The sequence below is a fragment of the Xenopus laevis genome, chromosome 6L (assembly GCF_017654675.1).
Source record: "Xenopus laevis strain J_2021 chromosome 6L, Xenopus_laevis_v10.1, whole genome shotgun sequence".
Lineage (NCBI taxonomy): Eukaryota > Metazoa > Chordata > Amphibia > Anura > Pipidae > Xenopus > Xenopus laevis.
Window position 1 is genome coordinate 115131753 of NC_054381.1, and position 26227 is coordinate 115157979.

The window sequence follows — 26227 nt, forward strand, 5'->3', positions numbered from 1 at the left end:
GGAGAACACAGGTGACAGACTGCTATACTAAACTGCTACACTTCAATCAGCATGACTGCTATGACTGTATGGGCCCTGTTAGGCTCTCGGGTACATTTCAACAAGAAAAACTGTTTGTTTAGTGTTCATTTTTATAATGGATATTGAGCAAGCCCGAGATAATAGTGTTTGCGGTTATTTTGGAAGACACCAGCAGATAGAGTAACCTAAAAACATTCATTTCTTTTTTATTTCTGCAAGTGAATAACCCCACTTCGAAGTCAGAATAATCTATCCGCTGACCCGACTAAAACGCTTTGGTGCATATTTAATCTGGCACTGATTTATGAATTACAGGCAGCTGGAAACATTTGTTGGTCACTTTCTGGCAGACGAGTCTGCGACCAAACATCCTCTTCAAGGTTCAGCAAAGGAGTTATTGTTCACTTCAATGTCTGTTAGGATTAATGCAGATTTATGGCGACGGATCACATGTACAAATGCGAAACGTCAACAAGATACGGAGTTGTTTTCTTTCAAGTCCTGTGCATTTTGCATATATTTTGTCCTTAAGAGAACACACGGCTCCATCTTACTGTTTCATTTGGCCTTGTCCCAGGCTCTTAGGTGGGGTTCTTCATGTTTTCATTTCATTATTTGTTTTTCATGAACAGCTTGTGGAGGGTGATCACAGCTGCCCTCTTTCCTTCAGTCGTGAATAGGAGAGCTGCATCACACATCATTATTGCCTCCGAAATGTGCAAGTAGCACAGCAGCACCTGGAAGGCATGGAGGATAGTAGATTTAGGCTCATGGCAGACAAAGTGGAATGATAGGCACATGTTCCCTCTAATTCTCTGCTATGCGCACCAAGAAAAAATATTTTGTGTGCAGATTTTAAACTTGTATGCTCAGTTTTTAAAAACTGTGTGGTCTGGTCAGAAATAATACAGAGCTGTCAACACCCCCATTTTTTTCGGGAGTTACCAGATTTTCCTCTCTGTCTCCCGGCTTTCCATCATCTCTGATGCACTTTCCCGATTTCTGGCGAAGAAACTGGAATATGAATAGGAGAGGGACCGAAAAGAAAGATGAGTAATAAAAAATAAAAACACCAATAAATGTGTAGCCTTACAGATCATTTGTTTTTAGATGGAGTCAGTGACCCCCCTTTTAAAAGCTGGAAAGAGTCAGAAGAAAAAGGCAATTAAAGAACTACAAAAAATAAAATAACAAAGAACTTTTCCTTAAAGAGACCCTGAAACCTGTGAATATATTGCACTAAAACACCCTTACAACTTATAATTGTATCTATCCAGAGAAGGGTTTTTTTAATTCCTTAAAACACACTTAAAACATTCTCTAAAACTAACTGCTTAGAGCTATATCATATGTTAAATGTATAAATAAAGATGTATGATAAATGATAGATAGATGATAAATAGATAGATATGTTATGCGCAAAGAGGGATTTTATCCCTGAACGACCAAAATTTTAAACTCATCCGATCAATTTTGCGAACGATAATGTCGAGACGATCGTTCATCCAAAGATCGTTCGTACACCATCAACCTTCCAATAGGTTATCAATATTATTGGAACGTTCTGGAATCGGTAGTTTGGAAGTAAAAATCTTCCCGTGTATGGCCACCTTAAGACTGTATCCACCCAGTAATTAGTAGTGATTGGATATACGCTCTAATTAGTTGGATTGTATCAGCACAATGTAACCCTGGGAGTGTATCTACTTACTGTCATAGCCTGAGCATGATATTCTGAGACAATTTACAATTAGTTTCATTTTTTATTATTTGTGATTAATATGGAGTTATTGAGCTTTATATTCAATAGCTCTCCAGTTTGCAATTTCAGCAATCTGGTTGCTAGGGTCCAAATTACCCTATCAACCATGCACTGATTTGAATAAGAGACTGGAATATGAATAGGAGAGGCCTGAATAGAAAGATGAGTAATAAAAAGTAGCAACAACAATAAATTTGTAGCCTTACAGAGCATTAATTTTTACAGTAGATTGGGTCAGTGACTCCCATTTGAAAGCTGGAAAGAGTCAGAAGAAGAAGGCAAATAATTAAAAAAAACTGTATAAAATAAATAATGAAGCAGTTAAATGTTGCTTAAAACTGCCCATTTGGTAACATACTAAAAGTTAACTTAAATGTGAACCCCACCTATAAGTGTTTGTGATGTGCCATATTCTTTATGCAGAGCTGTTCTACCCACGTAGAAGTACATGAGCTCTCCAACCATGCCCCAAATATTTAAATCCTTATGTAGCATTTCCATGGCCCCCCAGGGAGGCATCACCAGTCAAGCAGAGTGTGTCAGTCAGTACAGTCAGTACATTCCACGGTTGGTACTATAATGTTCCACGTTAGTATTTGCATCAGTCTAATCTACTCTGAGCACAAGAACTGCTGCTGACACCAGGGGCCAGGACAAACCAGAAAATTATCAGAAGGGTAGGGTGACAAATCCGATGAAATTTACTTCCACTTTTATAGGTCGTTGTACTTCTAGACCTGCACAACAGGCCTTTCACATCAAAATTCATAGCTGTATGCTTTTGTTAAAGTTCACTGATCAGTCACTACCATTTTACCATTTCCTGTACATTAAATTGTAAAACACTCCAGCTGCTGGGCGTCTCACGTTGAGCCATATCTTCCACTGCAAATATATACAGTAGATCGGCTTCGCAGGGCATGCTGATGCAAACTAGGACCTAGATCTTATTTTACTGAACTTCACCCATAAAGAGGGAGCATTTTATAATAGCTAGAAGCAGCCCAGTTGCCTTATTTTATTATGTTTTTATTTTCTTATTTTTAAGGTTGGCATTTACCTTTTACATTGAATAAATCACCTTAATAAAGGGAAAACAATATACTGCATTTATGTGCACACATTTTTCCAATTTTTCTTTAAAGAGAGTTTGTTTTACCTTCCTAACCCCCTGCCATGTGGGCTCTCCTGATATAAGTAGCATGTGCCAGCACACATTCCATATGGACTTGCTTTCTTTAGGGAGGCTGCTGCAGCGTAAGAAGGGAACCAAGACTATTTATATAGCACATTGTTTGTTTGAGTTTTTTGTAATGGCCAGAGCAGATGTGTGGAGTTGTGCTGGTTTCCAGTCTTGTTACCATATGACCACCCATTACAATGCCTTTAAAACATCTGCAATTTGTTATAATGAGATCCCCAGTTCAGTGGTGGAGGCTAGCAATCTGCACCATGCTGTGGAAGCACAGATAACCTCTTCCCCCAAAGAATGTTAGGTATGTCAGGACAAAACAGAAATTTAAATTAAAAGACTAGTAGCTCCAGAAATAAAAAAATATCCAGTGTGCAGAGTGCAATTTCACCAAGGTTTTTATCCACAGTGCAGTGTTTTTTCTCATAATTTTAGTGTTATTATGGCCATGAGCTGGAGTTGCATCAGATGCCTCTGACCCTTAAATTACCGTCACCCAGGAACGTAACTACAGAGGAAGCAGACCCTACGTTTGCAGGGGGAGTATAGAGTTCCCAGTAAAGTCATAACTAATGAGGAATTTCAAAATATCTTGGTAGAATAGGTCAATTTACCAATGCTTTGGGCCCAGTAACATTTAGTTAGGCCACTAACAGGGTGGTTGCAGCTCCAGGGTCAATAGGCAAATTTGCACATGATTCCCTGGAACTGACTGGCAAGTGCGGGGAGCATTTTTCAAAGCAAGTACCTATTAATGAATGGAATCCTCTGTTGGGCACCAGGTACTTGGTGCAAAGCAATGCCCGGGCACAATGCTTGGTTACTTGATGAACACTAAGGGGGTAAATTTGCAGCAGGGCCGTAACTCTTAAGAACCAGTCATCAATAAGCTTTATTCTGCACTATATAGTTGTATTATATTAATATATATAATAATTAGCTTTTACGTGGGAAGACCTTGTATGCGAGAATTTCAGAGAGAGGGCAGTAGTTGGTTCTAGCTAAAGATTTCACCAGGAGATTAATTTCTTGTTTGCTGAGATTTTTTTCCATGGAATAACATGCTGGCTGAGAGCTTATTCAGATGGATAACATTAAAATAATCTTATATAAGAAAACTGCATACTTTAAAGAGCAAGTAAAAACACTCTGGTGGTGATAGCCCTGACTTATAACGTGGACTGTTTTGATTAATTACATCCTTTTTTTTACAAAAGTCATTTCAAAATTGAGGTCATTCACGATATTAAGAGACTTATTTCAATTATACAAGGCATGTTCTTCTCTCTGTTACAAAGCCATGGTTAGTTGCTCCCTAGTTTCAATACTTAATAAATTGAAAAAAAAAGACCATAAATGTCTTATAGGATTATATGATAACATTGTTTTTGTTTATTAATGGGAAATCATTGATATTATTTGTGTTCCTATGATAGTAATTTATAGTGTGCCTTGAGCATTATTTACACAAAAGTGGAACTGAAATATGTCAATAGATTTGCATGCACTTTAGACATCCATTGCAGAAGCACAGCCTTTAAGCTAACTATGGGTACTGTTGTTTTACAGTCTAAAGTGAATTACTCTTTTGAAACAGACAAATGTGGCTGTTCTCGCACTAATAATGATTTAGACAGGGTGAAAGAGTGTATCCTTATAAATAAATAGAATACGGGCTCCAAGAATACAAAATCCTTTTTGCAAGAATCATTATATGGGATATAAAGCATGATACTGACATAAATACATTTCACCTCTAAAGGAAAGTAAATGGCAGTGTGAATTGTAATGTTGGTATTGATAAGTAAGATGGCTGGTGGGGGTAGGATTGAGATCACTAAGTGATCACTGGGTACAAAGGTGTGTGGGGCTGCAGAGTTGGGCCCTTCAGCACAATTAGCACCAGTAGTACCTATGCTTTTTAGCTACACCAGTGTTTCTCCTCTTTCTTCTCATAAAGACTGCCCTGTATTCACCTTTATTCCAAGTTATCAATTGTCAGGGAACCATGGACCACTATGGTTTACCAGGGGCACTGGCCCCATTAAGAATTTAATGAAGACCAAGGCTCAGAAGGGTTATACCCCCATATGTAATAAAAGGCACTAGGTTTGCCCAGGAGCAGTAACCCACAGCAACCAATAAGGTGACCCGTAAATTCTACCTGCTGATTGTTTGCTGTGGGTTACTGCTCTTGGCCAAACGTAGTGCCTTTTATTACATAACCCCCTCAGAGTCCAAATTCAAGCAGATGGTCAGGGTAGGCAGCATACCAGCAGGATCAGACAGGCAGGGGTCAGATCAGTGTACACAGATGACTCAACAAGCTGATTGATCTGAACTGGCTGGCTGAAAATGGATCAGACAATCCAGATTCATATGGAAATACAAGCAAAGAGATGTAGTGAAGTGTGGAGGAATGAAAAGCTAAGAAAGTTACCTGAAGGATTTGGATTTTAACAGTAGCCATAATAAAGATTAGGAGCAGGTTCTCTCTTAGGGAGCAAGAAGATTCTAGAAGCAAATAGGCTGTTGGGGGAGAGATGCGAGTTTGGGAAGGTGCCAGTTAGGAGCAGGAAGCAGTAACGTAGGCAGGATGAGGGCATTGATGGAGAGATAATGGAATGGATCTTGGCTGTATTCATAGAAAAAAGTGGTATTAGTATATTAGAGAAGAAGGAAAGAGTGGTTAGTTTACATTTATTATTGGATTTATTATTAACCAAACTGACAATTCAAGCACAACTTGAACAAAACAGTTTGATAACTGTTTCATTTGCTCCTGCTTTCACTTTACTAATATCCTTTATTGAGAAATTCATTATGGTAAATCAGTATATATGCGCACAGCCTATTCACAGGAGGTTATCATTGCCTAATGCCAAATGTATTTATGGACCTTGTAATTAAAACCATATGCATGAGAGTTTATTTCTGTCTCTGCTTTTCATCAAGCAAATGAGCAATTAACTCATTTCTTGTTAGACACATAGAAGCCTATTGCCAAAAATATCACCACTTTGCCATCTAAAGTTCCCTCTTGATGCATGGACACTGAATAATAAGTGAGTAAACTATGAGAAAAGACAAGCTGGTGATTAGACGGACAGATGGTCCAGATGCAGTTTGATGTACGAACAAAATACAGAGGGCCACATTTATGAAGACGAAGTTAATATTTCTGGGTGACCCCTGATACAGTATATAAACTAACACTTACTCTGCAGTGGCCAGTGAATACCATAAGTGGATTCAATGCAGTTATTAAACTGCAACCCTTAAATTGGCTGTAGCATTCCCTTTATTAAGTGATATTTGCACAATATATGTTGTGGGTTTAAACCAATTAAAAGGTTTCATTTTAATAGCACTGCATTGGATCTGCTCCTCATTTACAATGTATTTGGCAGAGGGCAAACAACAGGCACAGAGCATCTGGAAGACCTGTGACATAGACTTAAAGCAGTAATGTGATTAAATTAATTTCATGCCTGGAACTCAATTTGGCAGATATGTGTGTTCATTGTAACAAGTCAGCATGCATGGAATTATGTTTCCTTTTCTTGACACTGGCTATTTTCCAACAGTCAATTATTAAAGTATGGCTAAAGGATTTCGCATGGGGATTTGCACTTTTTATTGGCGATTTGACATATTAGGTTGGAGTTTGACAAAGAGAGATTTGAGTTTTCTTGCCTTGGAAGGGAGCAAGGAGATGAGTATATTTAGCCAAATACAAACAGTAGTGGAGATGAGAGAAATGAGATCACAGGGATCACTGTTGTACTGGATAGTCCTCTAGTTTGTATAAGCACATGCCTTTTCCTGTGTAGGAGATCACATATTGAGTCAACAGTTCATCCGTAATTTCTATCTTACATTCGAATTGATATAAAAGGCTCCTGGAGACCTGCATTTTTGTACAACTTGTGCTCAATATCAATCACATCAAGCTGCACGACTCTGCACAGAAACACCACATTACCCATAAATGCAGTTTGATTTGACTTATGGTAAAGACAATGGTTCCAACCGCTGCAATTGTTCAGTTGTGAAAGCGTCTCAATATGGACTCACTTGGGGTCATTTCTCAATGGAAAATTGCTGGTCTCTGCACTGAGAGCTGGATTAAAGGGATTTGAAGGGCAACTATTGCGAAAATGAACATTGCTCTCATACTGAAATAAGAAGTTTTCTAAATGACAGTTAAATCCAATCTTATAGGGGGGCTTATTTTACCTAGAATATGTATAAGATTTCACTCTATTAAAATCAACAGATATCCTGTCTCTCTACATACAGAATTTGTGCCAATGTAGGTCATTTTATTTGTACTGGAATCAGTTATTTGAGTGAGCTCTAATACATCTGCTAGGAAAGGAAGACCCCTTTAAGATATATTGGATCTAAATGTCAATAAAAATCTGACACCCAACTGCTGCATGAAGACAGAATGAAGAAAAACAGATGATAAGAGAGGAATAGTGAAGATAAACTTGATTATTTCAAAAACTGTACCAAATTTTTAATTGGTTGTATTTAGAAAGTTTCTTATTTCAGTAGAATGAAGCTTGTATTAAAGTTTTATTTTCGCGATAGTAGTTGGGTTTCGGATGTATACCAACGCTTCCACAAAATATTCAGCTACATAATGCCCCGAATGTAAACACTAATTTGCATATTCAGTTCTAAGCAAAATTCAAAAATAAATGCATCATCTGAAAAAAATATTTATTATGTGTAAAAACCATAAAAATCTCTAATACAAAACTTTTCCAAGTAAAAGCAGTCGAGGCCCTATAGAAGTCAATGGGAGCTGAGCTGATCCTATTGGACCTTTTAGAGGTTTACTGATTGTTTTCACTAGTAATTGTCAAAAAAAACGGTTTTAAAGGTTTTCCTATTTTTTAGTGCATCATTCTGCATTTTTTTCTGTTTGTAGTTTTTATAATCAAATCTTTTAATAACGTTCATGTCATTTTAGAGAAAATTTGTTTCATCGTGATTTCAAAACACTGTGAACCACTAAAATTCGACCTGTAATAAATGGGCCTCCCTAGATTCAACCTAATCCTGCAGAAATCGCTTGAATTGGACCAAATTGTGAATCGAATGCTGAGATCTGTGCACCCCTAGTTTAGATGTCTTCATACTAAGGGGCAGATTTACTGAAGGGTGAAGATTCGCCAGCATTACCATTTCAGGGACTTCACAGATTTACTAACGGGTGCAGGCGTCACTTCACTAACGAAGGAGATAGACACTAGCAGTGATTTGCACTCTATCGCCAGGCGAATTTTTACTTTGGCGAATGGACGTTACTCCGCAAATTCACTAAGATGTGGATTTTACTGAACGTTACCTCTTTCGCCTTCGCCAGCTCAGACCAGGCGAAGTGCACAGGAGTGCATAGATGTTGCTCAATCGTCTGTTACTTACATCATATTTTTTAGTGCAAAAAGTTTCTAAGTCCAAAAAACACTGGCGTATTTTCCTTTTTTCAGAGTGATAGCCTGCAAAAGTCCTTAAATTTTTTTTGGGGTAACCGGGTTCCTCCCTACATTTTCTAACATATGGAAAATTAACTATACACTGGGCTCATGTGTAGGGCATTATAACAACTATTGTCTTTATTAAGGTTTCCTGGACTTGTGTAATGTAATGTATTTGCTGCAACATATACATCCATTCAACTCTACATTTACTGCCGTATGCAAATTAGCCTGAGCAAAGACCTCTAACGAAGTTGTGCTAGGCAGAATTGAACCATAGCGCATCTTCGTTTTGATTTGCTCGCATTGCCAAAGTGACTCTAGTGAAAATTCGCCAGCATCAGCACCCTGGACGCAACTTTGCGTTTTAGTAAATTAGCGAATTTTTGCCTGGCTAAGTGTTGTGATGGCTGCGAAGCCATCGCTTGCGAATCTTCACCGCTTAGTAAATTTACCCCTAGGTTTCAGGCATGGATGAAAAGGACAACAATAATGCAGAAGTATGAGTGAAGATATATAGACAATGTCATTATTTCTCTAGGGGTCTATAAATCACTTATGTGTTGCCTTCATCCACATTTAAAGGCTTTTACCTGGCCAATAAAAACTAATGCTAGGCTTTAACCTAAGACCATTTGAATGCGACTTGCCTGTCTGGACTCGTTTCCCATAAGCCTTCAGATGGAAGTTATCCATTGAATTGATTTAGAGACGAAGCCCACTGCGTACGTCTTCCTCACCACTTAAGAGGAACTTGAAAAAAAAAACCTTTGTGGTTAATGTTTCCACAATGTATAAGTGTATAGGAGCCAGACACGTGCAGCCTGTGCCTGTACATTTAAAGAGCTGCCATGTATTTAGCGTAATTAAACATAATAGCTCCCATTTAATACCAATCCCTTGTACAACCAGAGCTAATTTTAGAGTAGATTAAAGGGTTCATGATATATTATAGCTATTGCTTTAAAACATTACAGACCCTTTATTGCTTTTATGTTGTTGGGTTCTTTAGATAAAATTCTTTCAGCGGCCTTTCTTACTCCAGTCTGTTGATGCCATACCATGCTATTTGTAGCAAGATGTATGTACATGACTTAAATGCAGAGACATCCGATGATAAAGATCTTGTGGATCTGTAAATAAAACTGCCTTTTCTCTTGCATCCTGCCTTTGCCCACATATGAGAGGTGCATTCAGTGCACATAGGCATAGAAAATGCTTTAAGACATCTGTGTTCTGAAACGTAGTGGTATCCCGCGAGTGTATTAAATCTGCAGTGTGCTGATCTGTTTCCTGTCCTTGTTATGATTTCTCCTCTGTAACTGAATATCCCTCCAAAGCACCAGTGGATGGGATTTATCTTGACTACAGCTGTGTCAGCAGACCAATGCTTATTGGCTTTCACTTCCTTCTCTTGCCTTAATACACAGCAAGATTCAGAGAGCCCCACTGAGGGGGTTTGTTAATTGGCCAGGTTTGATCCCTTCTCTGTTGGCCTGGGGATCATTCGGCACTCACACACACACATTGTTTTTTCAAAAACACTTAATTTATTGGTCTAAAACTCTGTAAGAAATAGCAAGGTTACAGAGGGCCAGACACAGCCACAAGAATGGCAACCTGCAAGCTTACTGACTTCCAAGTAGATTGAATTACCATAATAAGTCCCAGCATGATGAATAAAATAATAATGAGTTATAAAGGCCTAGAATTAGCCTTCTGTCAGGATTTCTTCAGAGAAAAGAGTCCCATGCAAAAATTTCAGTGGGAACAAATATTCCATGCAAAATATTATTTCAGGACATTTGTTTTGAGTATTATGTTCATGCTAAGTGCTGTAGTGAGTGTTCTTAACTTGTGTTGTTATTCCTACAAATCTTTAGCTATAGGTTTCAATGATGTCATTTTAGTTAACGAGATGAATAGGATAAAGTGTTAAAAGATATTATTGGTGGTGGCAATGAACATCAGTCGTATTATACAGCAAGAAAATGATCAATGTAGAGTGGAGCAAGTTCTCCAAGCACTGTGGTTGAACTCATGTATAAAAGTTCATTCACGGGACATGGAGCTCCACAACCCTTCCTTCACTTAGGGGCCAGAACACTAGTTATTTTTGTTGTATCTGATTTGCATTTAGGAGCAAGGCTTCAGCTAGGTCTCAAAGCAGCTGCTTATTTTTGAATCCCAGGCTTGTAGGCAAGTTTTGGTTGTATAAAAACCAGATGTACTGCCAAACAGAACCTCAATGTAGGTTGGCAATCCACATGGGGCAAACAAATGGCCAATCACAGCACTTATTTGGCAGCCCAAGAACATTTTTCATGTTAGAGTTGCTCCCCAACTCCTTTTACTTCTGAATGTTGCTCACGGGTGAAAAAGGTTGGGGATCCCTGATGTAGAGAGTGATAGTCTGAGACAATTTGCAATTGTTTTTTATTTTCTATTATTTGTGTTTTTTGGGTTATTTAGCTTTTTATTTAGCAGCTCTCTAGTTTGCAATGTCAGCTATCTGGTTACTAGGGTCCAAATTACCCTAGCAACCATATATTGAATTGAATAAGAGACTGGAATATGAATAGGAAAGGGCCTGAAAAGAAAGATGAATAATAGAAAGTAGCAATAACAATAAATGTGTAGCCTTACAGACCATTTTGCCATATGAGAGCCTGTCCTGGCAACTTGGGGAGGCTCTTTTAGGGCTCTTACACACAGGCGTTTTTTTCTGCGCTCCTCTGCATTGCGCTTTCATCTGTTCAGCCACAGGGGAGTGCAGGAGTAAACACAATCAATTATTCTGAGGGGTCTGTACTCACACAGACACATGTAAGCGCCAAACGCAGGTGGGACGCAACATGCTGCATTTCACCTGCGGTCAGCGCATACATGCGCCTGTGTGAGTACAGCCCCTTGACAATAATTGAGTGCATCTACTCCTGCACTCCCCTGCAGCTGAACGGAAGAAAGTGCAACGCAGGGGATCGCAGGTAAAACCGCCTGTGTGTAAGAGCCCTAAAAGAGCCTCCCCAAATTGCCAGGACAGGCTCTTTGTCATATGGCAAAATGGTACTGGTCCTTAATTTGGATCTTCATACCTGAAGTCTGCTAAAAACTCATTTAAAATTAATTAACCCAATAGGATTGTTTTGCCTCCAATGAGGATTGATTACCATATATACTTGAGTATAAGCCGAGGTACCTAATTTTACCTACAAAAACTGGGAAAAAGTATTGACTCAAGTATAAGCCTAGGGTAAGAAATGCAGCAGCTACTGATAAGTTTCCCTAAATTTGTCTCTTCTAGCTCAGAGAGCACAATTGTGCCTCTCTGGGCTAGCATCGTGGAACCCACAAGCTCCTCCAGAGCCAAAAAGATGAGGGGGGGGCAGCAGCAAGCAAATAGGCCAGGATCACCCAAGTGGCAAAGCTCTCTGTCAAGCATCACCTAGTATCACTTGAGGTTCAAAGCAGCCTGGCAGTTCCAGTGCTCTACCTATTCCAGGTGAGTTAGGCAACTAGCACTAGCCACAGGCTACCTAAACAGCAGTTCAATGCAAAGCACGTGTAGTGAAAGTTAAACGGAGCTCACCCTTTCCTGTAGCGTGTTGGCCGCAGCTCTCGCGATACTCCGGCAACTCCAAGCCGGCATCTGTAAGGCAATTCCTGTGTATCACTCTGATGAAGTGCCAATAGAAAGGGCACGAAACGCGTTAGTTCGTGGCACTTACCCACTGCCTGTTATCACTTATGGAATTTGAATAAAGCCGTTTTTTCAAAGAATAAGTGTAGCGAATCTTGATATGGAGGATGGGCCAGCGCTGAACAGCGATACACAGGAATTACCTAAACAGCAGTACCGTAAACTTGCCTGGGCCTGATAATAAATGATAATGCCTTCCGGCTGCCTCTGTATCAAACAGTGCACATTCCTACTCCTGCCCTACCATCTTAAATCTCACCTCCGTTTCACTCTGTACCACCCACATCTTCCTTTTCATCGGCTCCCAGGTGCCATATAACAACAGGATGGTGATGATAAAACTGTTTAGAACGTATGTGATAAATGTATGGCAAAATCCTTCTTCAGAAGAACTGCTGTCTCCATCATACCCTGATTCAGCAGTCACACTCCCCCTGAGCAGGGAAGGGGCTAATCATCACCCCTGGTTAGCTTCTATTACTAAGCTGCCCTGTTACCATGGTAACCCGTACCGCACTCTCCACTGTCCACTGCCATCTTGCCCGCTGAAAGTCTCGTGAGAGCCGTAGAGGCTGAGTGAGAGCGGGCGGGGAGTAACTTGTTCTTAACTTGGGTAAGAGGAAAACTTACGCAGTTGTGGCGGGGATTTTTGCGGACAGTGGCGAGGAGAAGAGGCGCGGGGGGGATTTATGCGGGCTCTGGAAGCTGCCTGTTTTGGATTTATGTGGGTCTGTGAGTGCTGCCTGCAGGAGCAGCTGTAACACAATTCCAGGTACTGAGGGGCAGTCACTTCTGTGTGTTGTTCTGCAGGGAAATTGCATAGACATTGTCCTGTCCGACCCTATTCACTATTTTAGTGCCCCAGCATAACCCGCAACTGACCCGTACCCGCCATGGACCCCCAATATTGAACCCGCCCGCGGGTATCGGGTGCGCATTGGCTGTATCGCTCGCTTGTCTGCAGGGTCTGGTCTGGTACTGACTCGAGTATAAGCCGAGGTAGACTTTTTCAGCACATTTTGGGTGCTGAAAAACTCGGCTTATACTCAAGTAAATATATGGCATTCTGGATAAAAGGTCCCATATCTGTAGTAAGAATTGGAGCAGGGAGTATTACTTTCCTCAACTGTTGCAAAAAAGTAAAGCCGTAACTATGTTTTCTTAGCCAGGGAGTAGGGATTAAGGTTCCAAGTAAGATCATTTGAAATATGTACTCCAAGAAATCTGATATCATTAACATTTTCAACAATAGAACGATTTATGTAAAGTAGAATTTGAACTGGAGAGGGCTTCCTAAAATCTACCATCTCTTTTATTTTATGATGATAGTCAAGATTTTTTTTGGGCTTTTGGAGTTGAACCAGTGAGACATTAAAAGCCATAAAGTATATTAGTTCTGTGTTAATTATGTGTTAATACAGGCATCCCAGGCATATTTTACTGTTGTTTCTCATTTTACATGTTTAGCACAAGAGTCATTTGGTTTTGCTAACTTTTCATTTCCTCTAATGACTGCTGATTAAGTGTTGCAAAATGCAAACCGTCTCACTCAGTGGAATTTGAACTAAGTATACAAAATCTCTCGTATTTATTTTACATTTACTAAATCTTAACATTTGATTACTGGAAAAAATGCTCATACGGTGTTACGCACTATACAAGCAGGAGAACTTTCCGCTCACACGAGTCCTTTTTTTTTAAATTAAAAACATGCTTTTTTTTGTTCATGTGAATTCATACTATAAAGCCCCATTGAAAGTTTGGTTAATTATCTTCTTAGTGGTCATAAGGTTGTTGAGCCCTGGGTACCCTCCATATACAACAGGTACCTGCCTCTTCTGTCTGAGGACCAATCAGTCGGATGCATAGCAGGGTCACACCATTTATGTTCCTCATTAGGAGAATCCCACCTGTTGCAATATTGGTATTTTTCACAGAATAACTAAACAGCATGTTTGTTTACAGCATACGTTTATGAAGCCAAAATTACCCAATTGTCTCTGTATGTAAGATAACAGCAAGTAAAGTAAGCAAAAAAGTAAAGTAAACTTTATTGTCATCTCAGCAGTATACGAATATACAGTGAGACGAGACGACGTGGCTCCAGCTAGTACATATCACAAAAAGGCACTTAAAAATACACAATAAATATGCAAACATGAAATGTGCAATATATAGGCAGAAATTGGATCTATACATGTGTAAACCTTTAGAATTATGCAAATAAATTAACAGTTCAAGATGACTGGTATAGTGCTGGCAAGCAGCCTCCTCTTTGTTGAATTCCCATGCATCTGTAATAACATTCCTATGTGCTTAGAGGGGCGGTTCACCTTTAAATTGTGCTTTAGTTGCTATAGAGTGGCCAATTCTAAGCAACTTTTCAGTTGGTATTCATTATTTATTTTCTATAGTTTCAGAATTACCTTCATCTTCTGACTCTTTACAGCTTTCAAATGAGGGTCACTGACCCCATCTAACACAACAAATGCTCTGTAAGGCTACACATTTATTGTTATTGCTACTTTTTATTACTCATCTTTCTATTGAGGCCTCTCCTATTCATATTCCAGTCTCTTATTTAAATCAGTGCATGGTTGCTAGATTAAGTTGGACCCTAGAAACCAGATTGCTAAAATTGCAAACTGGAGAGCTGCTGAATAAAAAGCGAAATAACTCACTAACTAAACCGCGCATAATAAAAAATGAAAGCCAATGGCAAATTATCTCAGAATATCACTTTTTACATCATACTAGGTGGCAGATTTATCAAGGGTCGAATTAATAATTAGAATTCAAAATTTTAAAATTCGATTATTTTATGGTCTAAACTGTCACATTTGTCTAAGGAGTTATTCAAATTCGATTTGAGTTTTTGAAAAATTCTAATTAGATTTTCGAGATTTATCATACTCTGGCCCTTTAAAAACTCAAATTCGACTATTCGCCGCCTAAAACCTGACGAATTGCTGTTTAAGTCAGTGGGAGTTGTCCAGGGATCAATTTGGAGTTGGTTGCAGCCTTCCTGACCTACGAGTTTTTATCAAAAAAAAAACTTGAATCAAATTTGATTTGGATCCTATTCACCCGAGCTCCAAATATTGTAATTTTCAAAAAAATTAAATAGAGTTTTGAAAATTCAAATCGAATTTGATTTGAGTTTTTGAGTCGATCCTATTTACGTGAGTTTAAAAAATTTGATTTTTATAATAAGTTTCGAGTTTATGGGAGTTTGAAAAAACACACATGAATTCGAAATTCGACCCTTGATAAATGTGCCTCTAAAAGTTAACACAAAGGTGAACAACAACCTTTTACACACAAAACAAGCATTTGGGCAGCATTAAATGTCAGTGAGAATGGAGCAACCCTACTGAGGCTGGACTTGCTTCATGCACTGGGATTTAAAGTTTTTTACCAGACAAATACTGAAATATACATAATTGACACTATCTGGAAGGAAAAATATCTCCAGGCCTTTTCAATACCGGATCACATACTGTATACAATTTTCTCACAATCCAGTGCTGAACACCCAGGAATTTCCAGTGATGCAGTCTCTGCACAAGTCCCCTCTTGCCATTTGTGCTTCAGTAGAAACAACACTGAATAAGCTGTTGCAAGCACATATTATAGAACCAACTGACTCTTTCGCCATGGATTTCCAACCTAGTAATCACAAGACAAAAACAGCAAATTCAGCTATGTGTGGACCTAAGTCAGGAAAACAAAGCAATAATATTCAACTATTACCCACTGCACAAAGCAGAAGACTTCATTTACCAATGTGGTCGTAGGTAGACTCTCATCACTTTGAATTCAACCCTTACAACCCTTGCATCTTTTTTGGGATTTACAGACTATTATTTTTGTTTTGTAGCTGACTATTCAAAAAGCACACCACCAGTATGTGCCTTACTATAAAAAGATGTACAATGAGAGTGGATACCAGCTTGTTCCCAAGAAGTTTGTACACTGAGACATTGTATTCACCAAATGTACTAGCATTCATCTCTTGTAAAGGACTTAGTACAAGAACACAAAGCAGTAATTCCAACTGGCAGTACTCAGGATGGCCCATGAAGGGCATTAAGGAGTGATAAGAACAAAACAGCTTTGTTGAGAAGTAGTATGGTTCTAGGATAGGCTAGTTGTAAGATACTCTTGAGATGGAGCAGTTCCAAGCAAAGTCAAATCCTAAGGATGTCTTGAAACCTTAGGAGCCACCACTGGAAGGACATACACATTCCAGGGAACATTCCCATTTATTGTGGTAGGTATGATGTAGCCCAAAGGGCTTTGGATAATACTGGGTTTTAGTCAGAAGGACCTGGTTACTACATTCATAACCCACATTCCTTTACTGACATGGTATCTTTTCTCCCTTGGGATGGAGTGGTGTAAAGTGAGCAGCCAAAAACATAAATAAAAGCAGATAATCAGCGTAGGCAAAGAGTAATGTCAGTGTATAAGCTGTGTCCTGCTCTGATGGGGTTGCAGGGTTTAATTCCTGTTTGAAATGCTATAAACAAAGTCTTGGCCCCCTTTTAACCTATAACTGATCTGCCAAAGGATTTCCAGTAAAGTAATACTAGATGTAATCCAATGTTCCTATAGTTTCTGCATGGTTCCCGGGGGGAATACAGTTCTAGTTCCAGAATGTGTTTTTTTTCTCCATCTTTTACTGTGTTTCTCATCTGGGAGCAAAATGTTGTTTACACCCACACGCAGCTTAATTCATAATGTGTTTGCCTCATTTGTCGTTCCAGCCTATTTTTATGTGTTCAATACATTGGTTTTAACGCAGCAACATCTGACTGAGGATCACAGGAGTTGTAGTTTACGCATGGAAACTGTGGATACTGCCCTGGCAGCAAGTTGTCATGTATTGTGGGTGTGGGATGGCACCTACTGTGCAAGAACTTAACATACTGTAGCACCCATGATAAATCAGTGTATGGCTGTCATACAAATGAGCATGTTACATTGAGTAACATACATTAAGATGCATTTTATATTGAATATTCTCCGTTTTTGCGATCAGGACCTCAGGAAGTCAGCATAGAAATGCGACTTTGTCTTTAGTATGGCCATACAGAGAAGGTGGGTTCTGATTACTCTTTTAGAGAAAAGTAGTTCCTTCTTAGTTCTACTTCCAAGTGAGTTGACACACACACAACCCTCATATCGGTGACAGTAAGAGAGAGCTGCAGGTTTTCACATATTAATCTAACAGTCTCATTTGTTTTTCATCGTATTGCATAATAGAGGGCTTGCTTCAATCATACAAGAATATTGTGTATTCCATAACTTTCATATTATGAAACTTTGATTTAGCATCTTGCTTGCCATTATTTAAGCCCTTTCTGCAGTGTCCAATTTAGATTGTAAGCCAGCAGCGTAACTTGGCAGAGCTGGCCCCCCAAAAGAAAAACTTCAGGGGGGGGTCCGGCTAGAAAGTTCAACTGACAGTAGTCTCTTTCCTGAAACCCCTTCTCTGCCACTTTCCCTCATGCCGTCCGCTGGCTTCTATGCAGAAGGCTGGGAAATCAAAGAGGTGGAATGGTGAACCATACACAAGACCCCGCATCAGTCTGGGACCCCCTTTGGGTGCTAGGTCTGTTGTATGATGATAAGCTCTTCAGGGCAAAGACCCTCATATGTATATAAAGTCACAGAAGTTTGCACAGGTGCAGTAACCCATAGCAACCAGTGAGATGTTTAATTTAGATCCCCAAACAGTGGCTCATGAATTGCTCACCAACCCCTTGAATGTCCTCCAACTGGCTAAAAAGCAGGTGCTTATTTTTAAATTCCTGGCTTGGAGGCATGTTTTGGTTGCATAAAAACCAGACAGAGCTTCCTGTAAGCTGCCAGTCCCGATTGGGGATACCAATAGCCAATCATTGCCCTTATATGGCATCCCCGAGGACTTTTAGCATGCTTAAGTTGGCAGGAAAAAAGATAAAGCTCATTTCTAAAGGGTTAAACTCATTGGGTGCGTCCTCCTTTTCCTTTTTTCTATCTTTTAGTGGAACAGGCACACACAGTTAACAAGTATCAAGGATCTTGTTTACAAGGTGATTACAGGGTCTGGGTCAGATTTTCCACAATTATGTGCTAGCAATTCTTTTGAGGGTAAGATGGATGCCATGGTAGATTAGATTGGTTTTGGGATTCCTATGCCCTTTATTCTTTAAGTAGTTAGAAACAGAGGTAATCTTCGCTGCCCTAGCTGTACTAATAAAAAAGTACCTTGTATTTGATCCTAAATAAGATAGAGGTATAGGATCTATTATCCAGACCAAGGGGGATATTTATCAAAGGTCCAATTTTAGAGCTATGTGAGCTTTGTTATACCTCAAATGAACTCACAACTTGAATGGTTTCTAATTTAAGAAAAAACTTGAATCAGTGTAGTGGAGATGAAAAATTAGAATACTCAAATTGATTGAGTTTTCAGCAAAAAATCTCTTGAATTGATAAGGTTTTCAAGCAAAACCCACTGAAAAAAACCTCGTACATCATGCAGGTTATTAACATCTTCAAATGGTTCAAGGAACCTCTGTCATTGACTCCTACATGACCTCGACAGGTTTTAGATAGTTTTGGATTCAAACTATTTCCAGCTTCAGGGTATAATAAATCTTAAAAGATTCGAGTTTTTTTTTTTTTTTAACTCAAATTTTTTGTGTTTATTTTTTTCATTTGAAGATATGAGTTTTAACTGAAAAATACCCTTTTTGGTGGAAAACACAACTCATCCCTTAATAAATCTGCCCTCAAAAGTATGGTAACCAAAATGACAGTAAGACTCCTTATGCAGAAAACCCCAGGTCCCAAGGAATCTGGATAATAGGTCCTCTATCTGTACTATTATGGCTTGTGTTCAAGCCATAATTCTGAAATGATACCCCAGCTAATACAGTTTGTTTGTCCTACACACCACTTATACATTTATCACAATTAATGGTGCTGGATGATGCAGTTGCAATTTATTGTGCTAACAAAATCTCCAACTGGAGGCTTGTGGGTATTATTTGGTTCACAAACAAGGTTTTTTTTTTATTGGCCCTCAGCCTGAGAATTCCATGGACTTTTGTTGGAAGATATTACTCTTCCAGCAGTTCATCCAGCTTGCTAATAACTGGAGTTAGCTAATAATTGGCCCACAACTGGACTGTCTTAAGAAGCCATTAAATATGGTATGTTTGTTTAGAGGTTTACTTTTTCTTAAACAAATCCTGATGAGCACTTATTATACTGAATCAGGGTCCATTAGAGATACAGGGCCTTCTATTTATCTTTGCTACTATTTCGTATTAAGTCAGCTTTTCAAACAAGCAGAAATACACGTGGAATCCATGGCCAATAGCTATGTTTCCAGCTGCACAATGAAAGTGATTGGCCATAAATTGAAGAAAATAAGCTGAATAAACAAGGTTTAGGGACACGTGTTATTAATTGCTTGGCTTTGGGTGTTTTTGTTATTTCAGATGAGATTTTAAAGACACAACGTTTTGCATTCTTGCATTCTTCATGTGTTTGGGATGCAAACTTATTGAACCACGGGGGTTCTTTTGTTTAAAGACATAATTACATCCTGACTAGGTTTAAAGCATTTGTATTACAATAAAACAGTCTTAACTGAGCATGTAGGATACTTTATCCAAGAAGATTATTTCCAGTGTCCATTTTTGCTGTTAGTACAGTAAATGTGAGATCAGTTTTAGATGATAAAAGAGAAAACACTGAAGAAGCAGCACTATTTGTTATACAGGCATGATATCTGTTATCCAGAAACCCGTTATCCAGAAAGCTCTGAATTACGGGAAGGCCATCTCCCATAGACCCTATTTAATTAAATAATTTTTTGATAATTTTCCTTTTTCTCTGTGATAATAAAACAGTAGCTTGTACTTGATCCCAACTGAATTATAATCAATCCTTATTGGAAACAAAACCAGCCTATTTGATTTGATTAATGTTTACATGATTTTTTAGCAGACTTTAGACATGGTGATTCAAATTATGGAAAGATCCCTTATTCGGAAAAGCCCAGGTCCCGAGCTTTCTAGATACCGGGTCCCATCCCTGTATGACATTCAAACTGAATAATTATTATACTCTGCCCCATGCCTGTGTCTTTTAATCTGTAATAGGTGTTATTATTAGTAATAGTACAGGTATGAGATCCATTATCTGGATACCCGTTATACAAAGCTCTGAATTACAGAATGCCCTTCTCCCATAGACTCCATTTTATTCAAATATTCCACATTTTTCAAAATTATTTCCTTTTTCTCTGTTATAATAAAACTTGTAAAAGCTTGTTCTTGATCCAACTCAAGATATAATTAATCCTTATTGGAAGCAAAACCAGCCTATTTGGTTTATTTAATGGTTACATGATTTTCTTGTGGATTTAAGGTATGTAGACCCAAATTATGGAAAGATCCACAATCCAGAAAACCCCAGGTCCTGAGCATTCTGAATAACAGGTCCCATAACTGTAGTAAGATCAATGTGTGCCTTTTTTATTTCTGCAAGTTATAAGAGATGCACAACCACTGTACACATAGTAATAGTTCTAGTTATTGGGGACTAATGGGGAGTTGAAGACAACCTTAGAAAACTGTGTCATTACAGTACAAAGCTATGTGGGGACACAGGTCACCCAGCAGTGGATGAATACAGTTACATTCCTGTGTATGGCATCAATTCCAGAAAAAAAGAGATACACAATACAGAAGTAGTTTGTACTTGTTGCCTTTTTGTCTGCATTAGGCTGAAATGGAAATTGGGCTTAATTATGTCATTACATTATATTTACATCCAAACATGAGGCTCTTTGATCCCTACAGCTGTGCCAAGTGCCATTATGTTGTCCTCCCTCTTCTGCTGAGTCACGTACACGTGTATCTGGAGCTACAGTCTCTCTGAACGTGGAGGTAATTTCTAGGGTTCTCAAAGGGGGTTGAGTCAATAGGCACAGCAGACTTGCATCAAAAGAGTCACAAGAAAGCACCAAGTACTGGAAGTGATGCAATCTCTGAAAATCAGAAAAAGTTAGCTGCATCTTGCACTCAATTTGCTACCACATGCAGGGTCCAACTATGCCGGCAGTACACCAGGGAAAAAACCTGGTGGGTCCCAAGACCCCATGGGCCCCACCGTCCCAGACCTGCTCCTTGTGACCTCATACCTCCCAACTGTCCCGTTTTGAGAGGGACAGTCCCTCGTTTGACAGCTCAACCCGCAGTCCCGCGTTTGTACTGGAATGCCCCAATTGCTCTGCACTGAACAGCAAAAAAAGATACTTTGGGGCAAATTTACTAAAGGGCGAAGTGGCTAACGCTAGCGAACATTCGCTAGCGTGACGTCATTTTGCCAGTTAGCCGATTTATTAATGGGTGCTGGCATAAATTTGCTAGCAAAATGGACTTACTTTAGCACTGCTTCTCACCCTTACGCCAGGTGAAGTTGCGCTCTGGCGAAGGGACTTAACTACGCTAATTCACTAAGTTGTGGATTTTACTGAACGCCAGACTTTACTTCGCCACCTCAGACCTGGCAAAGTGCAATAGAGTAGATAGGGATTGCTCCAAAAAAAGTTTAAATTTTTTGTAATCCCAAAAAACGCTGGAGTCTTTTACTTTTTTAAGGGCGATAGGCCGAAAAAGATCAAAATTTTTTTTTAGGGTACCCTCCTTCCCCCTACATTTGATAACATATGGCACCTAAACTAAACTGTGGGCACATGTTTAGGGCATTAGAATACATTTATTAAGGTTCCCTGGCCTTGTGTAGTGTAATGTGTTTTCTGCTGCATATACGTCCAATGCAAATTTCTGATCACTAGCGTAACTTTGAACCGCTGATCGTAACATGGCTAGCGCAACTTCGCAAACTATCGGTAACTTGTGTGCAATTTCGATCTTCGTGAATTTGCACAGCCCTATCGAATCTAGTGCGGCAAAGCCAAATGCTGGCGCAACTTCGAAGGTAAGTAAATTTGCCCCAATGTTTCTAAATTAATTGGCTCTTGGCAGAGATTCCAGAATAGATACTTAAGATACATTTGGAACAATTTTATCTCTTGAGAGAACTGACTCACAGCTTAAAGGGCAATTCACCTTCATTAATAAAACTGTAATACAACATAAAACTACAAAAATGAGTTTCTTGCAAATTTTGTAAAATGGGCATGGTAATTAGGGGGTGTGGTCGAAAAAAGGGGCATGGTCAAAAAGTTTTTGTCCCTCTTTCCGTTTCCAGAATGTTGGGAGGTATGTGACCGCTTTATGTAAGAGGTACAAAGTTAAGCACCCCGATTTGTTCAGCACTTATATTTTGTTTCATGTAAGTCCATATTTTCCAGGAACACCTGCTATTGGTCTTCATTCTTTATTTTTTATATAAACCAGTCCGTTGAACTGAAGAAGCTGCTCAGATGAGTAGTGAAACGTCTTCAATATTTACTCAAGTTCAGTTTTTTTTTTAATTACTTATATCAGAGATACTGTAACATGACCTGGATGAATGAAAATCTTCATAGTCTTTTATTTTTTTTATAGTTTTTGCCTTTTTCTTCTGCCTTGTTCCAGCTTTCAAATATGGGTTACTAACCCCATCTAAAAATCAAATACACTGTAAGGCTGCATTTTTATGGCTACTTTTTATTACTAATCTTTCTATTCACGCACTCTTCTATTCATATTCCAGTCTCTTATTCAAATTAGTGCATGATTGCTAAAAGAATATTTCACCCTAGCAACCATATTGCTGTAATGGCAAACTGGAGAGATGCTAAATAAAAAGCTAAATAACTCAAAAACCACAAATAATAAATGAAATAATAAAAATGAAAACCAATTGCAAATTGTCTCAGAACATCTCTCTGCGTCATACTAAAAGTTAATTTAAAGGTGAACAACCCCTTAAAGAGTGTTGTCTTTCAGGTAGTAATCCATAGCCTAATGTTTTACTAACTTATTGAAACTGTTTATATGCCACTTCTGGAAAGAAATACAGGCCTTCCTATATATTTATCTTTTTTCCCTATTAATAACATTTGGATCAACCATCATTTTTACTGGCCAGACCGCTAAAATACCAGCCAGGTGGCAACCCTAGTTCTATAATGTCTCCAGCACATACAGCCTGCAGTGAGCGAAAGCAGACAGACAGTTACACCTGCAGAATCAGTGCAAATGTTGCACAGTAGTTAATGCTGATTACAGAGCCTTTATGTTCCCTGATATAAAATCTACTTTGTTATAAAAGCCACACTAGTATATTTATTGGATTGCTATTGTTATATTTGTTGCAAGCACAGCATTTTGTTATATCCCCTGTATACTGAATTGCTTGTATAGAAGTATATACAGTAGGTGTACTTAGTTTAGGAACTTTTACATGATGCACCAGTACCCATGGGCAGGATTTAGAGAATGTTCCTGTTGTCTTTCAGCTCCCTGCAATAAATGGAATTACTTCTCTCTTACCCTACCCTCACACTTTGAATTCATCTTTATATGTGCAACATTTAGAGTGTGAGCTCCCTGACCTCCCCCCGCCCTGATGAAGATGAGAAAAGAATGTATGCTTGGGGGGCAAAGGCAGATGGAGGGGTGTTGCGGCTGGGGCATGAAGCCTGTGTAGGTGGTAGTGGAGGGGGGCAGGGGGGTTGTGGGCCCTGATGCGGCAGTCCTGATGGGCCCAGCCACAATTGTGCTGGAATCATGGGGGGGACACTAAAAAACATGTTGATTTGCATTAGAAATTGCATTTCGCACACTGTACTTGCATAAGGTAATATAAGTATAAGACCAGCTTACAATATGCCCTCATACACCCAGCAAATTAATATCATCTGCGTTTTTATTCATCCAAAGAAGAAGCTACGTTTAGCAAGTAAGATGGAACATTTGTGCTTAGTCCACCCTGAATATGTGGAAGATGAGCCTCTGATGGCTGCTTAGTCATGGGAAAAGGAAATGGAATCCTAGCATTTAGTGGTAGATTTACTGTATATTTATGAGAACTCAGCAGACACAGCTGGATATACGTGGCAAGTCAGACCAAAAGAAAATATATATGTGTAACAGCAGCAGAATTGGGTAACAGGTTTCAAATGCTTTGCCACATTTTATAACACAGGAATGTAGCATCGTTTTGCCCTCTTTGGCACTAGCAAACCTTTATATACCACATTGTTACCATTGAAAAAAGGACACAAGTCCATGAACCTTTGCTCAAGTATATCTTACCTAACTTCTAGCTGACCCAGAGGAAAGCAGAAAAAAAACCCGTCTAAATCTGTTTCCAATTTGTTTTAGAACTGAAAAAATATTTTCTGACTCCAAAACTGCAGTCGGAATAGTTCCTGGATCTGCATGTAAAATTTATAGCTGGCGAGAATTTTTCTAATTGAAATCTAAATTTAAGACCGTAATTACAGTGGAACATGTCATTCTTATCCATGCAATAAAGTTTTTAGTTTCACCTTTGAGCTTATGAGAACCGAGAATGTGAGTGAACTTGCAAATAGTCATAGTAACACATTGAAAACAACAATGATATCATAGGATAATGTGTGATTTCACTCTTTGAAAATAATGTTGAAATCCAAGAAATATATTTATTTAAATATCGTGCAGTTTTGCATTATGTCCAAACATACAATTGCACGATACCCACTCATATCACTGAGATACTCACCCAACAATTCCACAGATTTGCCATTGAGCTCTACAGTACAGTATGCCGAATATACAGTGTACAACCATGCTTAATTATGGTTTACACTGTAGAATAGCTGGCTGTGCATAATACAACTGCTGCTTCTTTAGGACATTAGGCAATAAAACTGTAAGCTCTCTTGTCCTGTTTGCTGCAGAATGCCAGGCAACAAATTACCCAACCACTTCTCCATCACATTAGACTGCAAGCTGTATAGGACTGGAGCAAAATGTAAAAAACATTGGGCCAAATTTGATTCCATGAGAAAAATGTATGCCATGTTCCTTAATAACTCAATAGAGGTCTATACAAGGTTAGACTGGGCTGGTGGAACACCGGGAAAAAAAGCCGGTGGACCTGATTTGCGCTTGCCCTCTTCTGTCACTCCCCCACTGCCCTCCCTCCACTGATTGCGGAAAAAGTAAGTATAATGTGTGTGGGGGAGGAGAGGCTTGTTTCAATTCTGTTTAAAGGAGAACTAAACCCTTAATGAAACAAAACCCTACCCTACATAGGGGTCCCGTGAACTCCAATGCCCTGAATCTGCACCAGTGACGGGCCAGGTCTGTCAGTTGCCCCAGGCAACCCAGCTGGGCGTTGGCTACTTTGGTAAAGAGTTAGGGGCTTTTACGTCTTAGATTAACACCTAGGCTGGGGGGAAGCAGGGAGGGGGAACTATGTAGGGTTTTTTTTAAATTAATGGTTGAATTTTCCTTTAAGAGATGGGATAACCGGTAGCTCAATCTCGCGTGAGCCTGCATCTTTCTTTTAGACAGAGGAGAATCTGTACACAGACATCATGCTCATCTTGCTTCAAGAAGACAAAACTTTATAAACACTGCTGCAGTAGCAGACAAATATCATGTTATATGACACTGTATCAGTATCAGATTACTATGGGATCTGTTAGAGAGCACGCCCATTAATACATATCTTAACAGGGCTTGTGGTGGGTAAGGGAGCAGGCAGCAGGGGCCCCAGCACAGAAGGGGTGTGTGGGTCCCTGAGGAAGCAGCCCTGGTGGGCCCCACCAACCCAGACCTGATTCCCGCTTGCCCTATTCTATCGCTCCCCCACTGCCCTCCCTCCCCTGATAGCGGCAAAAGTAAGTATAAGGTGTGCAGGGGGAGGCTTGTGGTGAATGAGCTGCCAGGGATCCCAGTATAGAGGGGGTGTGTAGGCCCCTGGGATGGCAGCCCTGGTGGGCCTCTCACACCCAGTCCAACCCTGAATCTATGAGGAATTATAATTAAATTAGGTAGGTAGGTTTTGTTATGTAGGCAGTACACTGTAAAGTTAGCAGGGATATACCTAAA

At 39.3% G+C, this 26227-nt stretch overlaps 1 protein-coding gene across 1 annotated transcript in view; it reads left to right on the forward strand.

Annotated features, from left to right (window-relative positions):
- Positions 1–26227, forward strand: part of colec12.L (collectin subfamily member 12 L homeolog) — an 86934-nt gene that overhangs the window by 19220 nt on the left and 41487 nt on the right. The window lies entirely within an intron of this gene.